Source organism: Sinocyclocheilus rhinocerous, unplaced genomic scaffold (assembly GCF_001515625.1).
Source record: "Sinocyclocheilus rhinocerous isolate Xijiao unplaced genomic scaffold, SAMN03320098_v1.1 scaffold474, whole genome shotgun sequence".
NCBI lineage: Eukaryota > Metazoa > Chordata > Actinopteri > Cypriniformes > Cyprinidae > Sinocyclocheilus > Sinocyclocheilus rhinocerous.
This window is the reverse complement of record NW_015644625.1, coordinates 653,321-661,942: the sequence shown is the minus strand read 5'-3', so window position 1 is coordinate 661,942 and position 8,622 is coordinate 653,321. Positions and strand designations below refer to the sequence as shown.

The 8,622-nt window shown below is 37.6% G+C and overlaps 1 pseudogene; it reads right to left on the bottom strand.

Moving 5' to 3' along the window:
• Positions 1–6,789, bottom strand: part of LOC107758505 (stimulator of interferon genes protein-like) — an 8,125-nt pseudogene extending 1,336 nt beyond the window's left edge.
• Between the last annotated feature and the right edge of the window lie 1,833 nt (positions 6,790–8,622).

Genomic DNA, 8,622 nt, shown 5'->3' with positions numbered 1-8,622 from the left:
ACAGAGTTCTGGCATGAAACTCTAGATGGCGCAGTCCGATAGATCTAACTCAATCTGACCTAATGACATCATTATTACATGACACAGCTGATTGGTTCTCTCCTGTATCCCTCTAACCATTAGGCCACGACTGCCCTCATATCTTTGCAATGATTTCTTTGAAAAAGTTCTTGATCATTTCCAGTAACTTCAATTATCAGCATTAGCCCACCTCTTTGTCCTGGGTAATCTTGTAGACACTATTCTTGTAGCTACGTTTCCGCACCCCTGCTGTGTCCCGCTCCAGTTCTGGAAGACCCATCCAAGTGCACACACACAGCAGTGAGAAGTGAACAAACACACACACACACACACCCGGAGCAGTGGGCAGTCAATGCTGCGGCACCCTGGGAGCAGTTGGGGGTTCGGTGCCTTGCTCAACGGTCTCACCTCAGTCGTGGTATTGAGGGGGGAGAGAGCGCTGGACATTCACTCCCCCCACCTACAATCCCTGTCGGTACTGAGACTCGAACCCGCAACCTTTTACGAGCCCGACTCTAACCATTAGGCCACGACTGCCCTCATATCTTTGCAATGATTTATTTGAAAAAGTTCTTGATCATTTCCAGTAACTTCAATTATCAGCATTAGCCCACCTCTTTGTCCTGGGTAATCTTGTAGACATTATTCTTGTAGCTACGTTTCCGCACCCCTGCTGTGTCCCGCTCCAGTTCTGGAAGGTTCTCATGGAAGATCACATTAGTGTCCTCCTCTTCAGGTTTGGTTGGAACCTTGGCGTTGAGGGGCAGAAGGATATGTAGACGTGGAGAGCTCAGTTTCCCCCTGGTGGAGGAGTACTGGGTCACCTTGTTCTGTAAATCTGCAGGTGAAAGAACAGAAACGTGAAAATAGAAAGTGAGCAGAATCTTTCATATGATCAGATGGGTTTACAGCTCAGGGCCATCATTTAATCACACATTTGAAACATGACTTTGAAATTATGATGAATGTGCACACTTCCATATGAATGGATAAAGTGATCAGGGACTACCATGCCCCCAAAACCACCATAAAATTAGTTCACATTAGTCTTGTGCACTAAATTTAGAATTTTCTGAAGCCATTCAGTAACTTTGTGTGTAGAACACAAATTTTAAGTCCTTATTATAATATTTCTATATAATCTTTAGTGGCATTCACACGACACCATTTTCAACTAAAAACAGAAAACGTTTTGTTTTTTGGCCTTTCATTTACACGACAATGGCATTTTGGGGGCCTGAAAATGCAAACTTTTGAAAACGGGTTTCAAAGTGCAAATTTTTGAAAATAATATTGTTATTGTCTCTGTGTGAACTACAATGAAAACAATGACATCATGCGTCTGTGCATTACTTGTGTTCAGTCTATAGACATGCACAAGCACTTGACAACAATAATGTAGCATTTTTAGTTGTTTTCGCAGGTCAGTTTGAAAGGGGATCATTTTGACAACATTGTCGTCTGTATGCGGAACTTTAAAAAAATGCAAAGAATTTTTTTTTACACTTTTAATACATTATTGTTGTGTAAACGTTTCCTTAGTTATTTATGCACATGCAAAAACTCTCTTGATGTTACACAAAAAAACATAGTCATACACAAAGTCATACACATTTAGAACAACATAATGCTAGATTGTTATTAAGCTGATGAGACATGGGGCAACTTTTTATGAGCAATGTTGCTTGGGCACTTTCCCATTGAGAATGGGTAACAAATTTCTATCTGGTTACTTTAGATCTGTCATGGGCCCTGTGTTTCACCAACTGAAATGTATAGCCTACATGCATTTTAGACGCTTATATTATGCTCTTGCCCCCTCCATGCAATGAATGCACATTATTGAATGAGCGTTTTTTTAGAACATTAAAATTGCTCAGGTAATTTCAGTGGTAGGCTATGATACATATTCATGTAGCCTATTAAACTCCCCGTAACTCGCAAACACCCCGTGATAGCGCGCAAATATATCTGCCAGTTTTCGCTCATTGTCATGCCTCTGCTTTTCTGCAACAGACTGAAGCCGCGTGAATTCAGCGCGCCTTGCATTCAGCTAATAAAAGAAAAATGCTGCTATTTTCTGGTGTTATTTTATTATTGTTGGGGCAGTCTCCAGCTATATCTTAAACAAAATACAGTCCGCTTCAGATTGGTTTTAATCACTGCATAAAAAAATTAACGCAATCTTTATCTAATTCTGATTGGGTGGGCAAGACAGTCATTTGGGTGGGCTCAGCCCACCCCTGCCCATGCCTGGAGCCGGTGTCGTGGCCCCGCTTAGGCTAAACTATTCCTTAGTTTTGGATACACAACATTATTTGGCACTTTTATCCAAAGTGACTTATATTGCATTCACATTGGTATTGCTAGCGCCATGTTTTATTATTTAAGCTACAGGACTATCTTAGTCAGGTTTGAATCTAATGTGAATGAAAACGACGCTGTGAGGAATTTTTCAGAAGTCTTTTCAGTGGCACACACTGTATAAAAGTCACAGCTTTCAAAACTGTTTTATGGAGTTTTTGTCTACTGAAAGTTTTTCGTCTAACAATGTTGTTAAACAACAGTACAATCCATTGAACTTGCTGTAGCCTACTTCTATCCCTCACAGCATCGTTTTCATTCCTGTCAAAAATTAAATAAAGTGTTACACTGGCTGAGGTCTATGCAGCCAGTTACTTCATGATAGCTTGTTATTACTCTATGGGATCTCACAAGAATCATTGTATCTTTACTTTTAATTATTTGCTGGCTTTTTAGTTTAAATGAATCTAAGTTACAACTACGACATGATTAATACAGCCAGCTATTTAGTTAGCAGCCGTTGAGTAAACCGTGTGTCATTACTGCCCCCTAGAGGCCTCAACAAGTATCGTCTCACAGGTAGAGTGCAAACGAATGTACCTGGAAGGACAAATTTGAGGTAGCCGATATAGAAAGACCAGGCCAAACCATGTGCCACATTCATCTTCTTCATTTCACAGATTTCTGAGATCTCAACCGGAGCTGGGCCCTGCAAAAACACAGAAATATACAATTTTGATAAATATGTATACTTGTTTAATTTGCACATTTTCAATTGTTTTATTTTTGATCGTCCACAGCTAAGTTGCAGTACAAACACATAGTTGTTTGCAAGAAATTATAAGTGAAATTGAGATAAATGTATGGCTGGAATGGGAATTTTAGCTTCCACAGTAATCCTGAATGTACGAACAAGTAATGAACCAAGCTGCTATGGAGGATGACATTGTGTAATATTCAATATTAATAGTAATTTATAAATATAAAAAATGAGATGTGGTTTTAGTTGGAAACCCGAACTGAAGAGAGAAACTGCAATCAGAAAACCACAGGGGTATTCTGAACATATCTGAGCTATTAATATCAGTATTAAATATCAGAATCAGGTGTCCTGATAAATCCCACCAGTCTCTGTGAAAGCAAAAGTGAAGCTGAGATTATACAGCACCTTAAGTTGATCATTATATAATGCATACAGTGTACTTTGAATGATTTTCTGTCAGTGACCTTCATGTGTTAAATGAGTACTGGCTGTGGTTTATGTTTCCTGTGTAGCATTTCAAATCAAGACTGAATGTCTTTTACCTTCCAAACTGTGCTTTTTGAGTGTGACGATCTGATATTTTTGAAGATCCTTATAGACTCAACTGTGTAGACCACTTGAAAACCACTGCAAATGTAAAGTGCTGTGCCACATTGCATACTGTTCCTTCAGCATGTAACTGAACCAGTTGAACATGTCAGGGTTTTGCCCTGACACTCTGGTTGTCTTGTGTTTGTTTCTTGTGTCTGTTGTCTTGTGTCAGCACATGGCTTAGTTGATTGGTTTTTCTCAGCCCTGTGCTTTTACCCCCTCCTCCTGGTTTCCTCATTACCACACCCTCTTGTTAGCCCTCATTGAGTCCTTGTTAGTGTAATTGCTCTCACCTGTTCCTCGTGTGTTTTCCTCCCTATTTATAGTGCCCCTTGCCCTATTGTCTTGGCTGGTTCGTGGTCATTCTTTCCCTCGCTCTGTGCGTGCGCCTTGTCTCTTGTAATTCTATGTTCTTGTCTTGCTCCTCGTTTTTGGATGTGGTCTGTCTTTTTGCTTTTATTTTAGTATTCATTTAGTTCTCTTAGTCCTGATCTTTTTGTTTTAATTTTTTTTGGTTGATATTTTAGTCATTTGTGTTGGTTAATTTTAATAATTTTTACTTTTTTAAAATTAGTCCTTTGTTTATTCTCTTGCCTGTCTTGGAGTAATTTGTGTTCCGGTGGAGCCATGTTTTGTCTTGTTGTGGTGTTAGAGTTCCTGTCCACTGGTTCCCTTGCCTGGCGTCTGGGGTGCTTCGGAGTTTATGGTCAATAAGTATCTGAGCTCAGCTCTCTGGTGCCTTGCTCTGGTCTCTCCACCGGCCTGGTCTTGCCGCCTCCTCTGCTGCTATAGTATTCTGCCAGTTGATGTCTGAGGCTGTTCCAGTGGCCTTCCCTAGCTATCTCTGTTTATTGTGTTCCTGTTGTGGTATCACCTGTACACCTCACTACCCTTTTGTATTGATCGGTTTGGTCAATAAATCCTTGTTACTCACACTGCAATTGGGTCCTCCTTCCAGATCCCTGACAGAACAAGTATGCACTGAATATTCACATAATCATTTGATTTAGACATTGCTCTCCTGGCATGTGATGAATCTTACCAGAAACCCCAAGCTTCTGAGTAACTGGTAAACAGCACACATGAGGGCTATGGTGCTCCACTGTTCTCCAGAGAATGAAACTCCACCCAACATTAGCATCAGGAATACTGAACACATTCCGAAAAAGACATGCCCTCTAAAGCAAACCTGAAAGATCTCATTTATTCTGCCATGATACCTAGAAAAGAGCATATTATATATTGAAACAATACATTTTTGAATATTTTTTTTTTTTTTGGGCGTATGATTCCATGAACTTTTAACATCCATGGAAACTTCCCATTCCACAAAATAGTGGGAAAGGTTCTTTATTTATTTTTTTTTGTTTGTTTTTTTTAAGGTTCTTTGGGGAATCAAAAATGATTCTTCTATGGCATTGCTGCACAAAAAAACCCTTTTAGAATCTTTATTTTTAAGAGTGAAGAATATTTCATCCCATTCTGCAACTAAATTGCATAATACAAGGACATACATGGTATACAAATTGTTTTCTAACCTTTGCCTTGAATGGAAGAGCCACTCCTCTGCAAACAAGCACATACTGTGAATAAACGTTTCAACTGTGATGCAAAAAGCGATCATTCCAGCTCTCTCACTGAACCTGTCAGAGTCCAGCAGAGGCCACCACCGGCAGCCTGCTGCGCGCTCTGGGGACCAGACCGTCCTCTCCCATCACACCAGACATCTGAACACATCACATTCACAGTGTATCCTTGACTCCACAGATATACTGCACTTTCATCCCCCAGAGGTTGATTTTTATCAAAACTAATAGGTTTAAACCCATATGCCTGCATTATTTATATATTTTTCATGAATATAATTTCTTAGACTTTAATGTGATTGTTTTTTTATGTTATTATTATTATTATTATTATTATTAAGGACATCTAAAATGAAATTATCCTTAGCAAGACAGTTGGCTGTTGGCCGTTTTATTCCAAAAATGTCATTTCCATCACTAACATTTCCACTACAGAATGCTTTTAAAAACTACAAATGTTAATGGTTTTCATAACAGAATTCCCCTGTGATGAAACACCCATCTAAATCTACATCTAAATCTATTTTCATTGTGCTTTATACTTCTAAATTTCAGAGAAATTCTTCTTTTACTTTCAATTCTGAATTGGTTCTTGTTTTGGACATAGTCCTATATACAGCTGTGCAATGGATTTCATCATACAGATGGGTTTACGGGAACTACAAGCTTTCTATTACGAATATATAAATGCCATTCCTTGTTATGCCACTGTCGTCTCTAAAGCTTCATTTGGATATACAGACATAATTTAGTGGAGCTTGTTTGCATTTCAGATATGACAGATGGAGAGCTTCGGACAACGGAAATCACAAGTGAGGGGAAAAACTCCTGCTGCAGTTGTGTGAGAGATTCTCGGCACCTTCTGCTTTATTTCGCTATCCAACTACTGTAACCACAGAAAGTACACTGATCGAACCCTGACGCGTACAAAACTCCATAAAGATAAAAAACGGTTTTATCGGTGTTCACTATCAGTAGCAGTGTCATTATCTTACAGTCGAAAGGGGTGTGAGTCTTTGGGGTTGATTCGCTTCAGTTCAAACGCAGTTTGCAAAAAGGTTTAGCAAATTTAGAAAGATTTGATTCGCAGTATATTAAACGATTTATTTTCTCCTTTATTTTATCTATCCCCGTTTTAGAAAGTGTAGTTGTCATACCTCCGCGGTGACCAGACGTTCAGCTAATAAATTTTTTTAATGCAATATTAAAAAACAAAACAAAAAAACAACTGAAGTTTAAACATATATAGTTACATTGGTCCACAAAAATATTTGGACTCTTAAGCCATATGAATGTAGCTATTAATTTCAGTGCATCAGATAAAATGTTTAAAAGTAGCCTATGCTTGTGCTTTCCTTCACCTATTATGCTGCTTGCTTTTGATATTTTACCCTTTAATACAATTACTCTACGTTTAAAATTATAAGAAGATTGATTATAAGAAATGATAATACATGTTCAAGCTTACCTTAGCTTTGATTGTGATTTTTATCCTCTCTCTTCCGTGCAATCTTCTGATCTCGCTTTCTCTCTCGCTCTTTGTCTTTATTGGTTGGTTCTGTCTTCGCTTTCACAGCACACCTTATTTTTTTTGTCTGGCCATTCACTTTCACTTTTAGTAATGGAAATATATAAAGTCCTTGTCTAAACAAGTTTGGAGTTCTGTGTTTCAAATGATTTTTTTAATGCACAGTAGGCTAATCTATAAAAATATATAAGATATATAAGGCCTACACAAATATATGTTGCCTTCAAAAATAAATGTAAGTAGCCTGTAAAGCAGTATAAAATAGTTAACATATTTAGAGTCTATATTTACATGTGGATAGGGAAGTACAGTGGGGTCCATAAGTGTAAGAGAAGACTACATTGAAAATCTGGGACTCAAACCTGCAAATGTTTTAGAGCTTAATGTAAGATGAAAAAAGCTATGATTTGCATTTTTGGGCACTAATCAAATAATTCAATTCATGATATTGATAATGTGAACTGTACAGAAGGTCAGTTGTCCTTCCAGTGAGGACATATCGAATGATATTTTCATGCAGCTCCAGAGAATCATACTGTCTTGGGTAGGTAGCTACTTTTTTAAAAAGCAATTATTTCGCAACCGCAAAGAGTAGGCCTACGTTCTAGTTTGAATGAGCGCGGTAACGTTAGTTTTAGGTTTGATATTCGCTGGTTATTCGCCAAGGCTGCTTTAGGGACCGTCTGCAAATTTACCTCTCAGTACAAAACGAAGTCCAATAATTAATACAAATTATGTTTACAACGCCATAGTAAATGCCTTGTGGGCAAACTGACAGAAAATATTAAACCAATATGACGCCATAGACAATATCTCCCTTACTGTATATACAGTACATAATTAATCTTAGAATTTTTTTTACTGTAATTCACCCCCCCAAAAAAATTTCATGTTCCAAAGGCTGTAGTACATTCCTAGTGGCCAGACTGACTTACTACAGGTGGAATTTTGCCAATATCTTCCTTACTGTACATACAGTACATAATTAATCTTAGAATTTTTTTTACTGTAATTCACCCCCCCAAAAAAATTTCATGTTCCAAAGGCTGTAGTACATTCCTAGTGGCCAGACTGACTTACTACAGGTGGAATTTTGCCAATATCTTCCTTACTGTACATACAGTACATAATTAATCTTAGAATTTTTTTTACTGTAATTCACCCCCCCAAAAAAATTTCATGTTCCAAAGGCTGTAGTACGTTTGTAGTTACAAGACTGACTTACTACAGGTGAAATTTTGCCAATATCTTCCTTACTGTACATACAGTACATAATTAATCTTAGAATTTTTTTTACTGTAATTCACCAAAAGGGTTTTTTATGTTCCAAAGGTTGTAGTACATTACTAGTGACCAGACTGACTTACTACACGTGACATTTTGCCAATATCTCCCTTACTGTATATACAGTACACAACTATTTTCTTTTTTAAATTACTATAATTCACCAAAAGGTTTTTTTTTATTTTCCAAATGTTGTAGTACATCACTAGTGGCCAGACTGACTTACTACAGGTGAAATTTTGCCAATATCTTCCTTACTGTACATAAAGTACATAATCTTTTAAAAAATTACTGTAATTCACCAAAAGTGTTTTTTTCATGTTCCAAAGGCTGTAGTACATTCCTAGTGGCCAGACTGACTTACTACAGGTGAAATTTTGCCAATATCTTCCTTACTGTATATACAGTACATAATTAATCTTAGGAAAAATTTACTGAAATTCCCCAAAAGGGATTTTTATGTTTCAAAGGCTATAGTACGTTTGAAGTTACAAGACTGGCTTACTACATGTGAAATTTTGCCAATATCTTCCTTACTGTACATA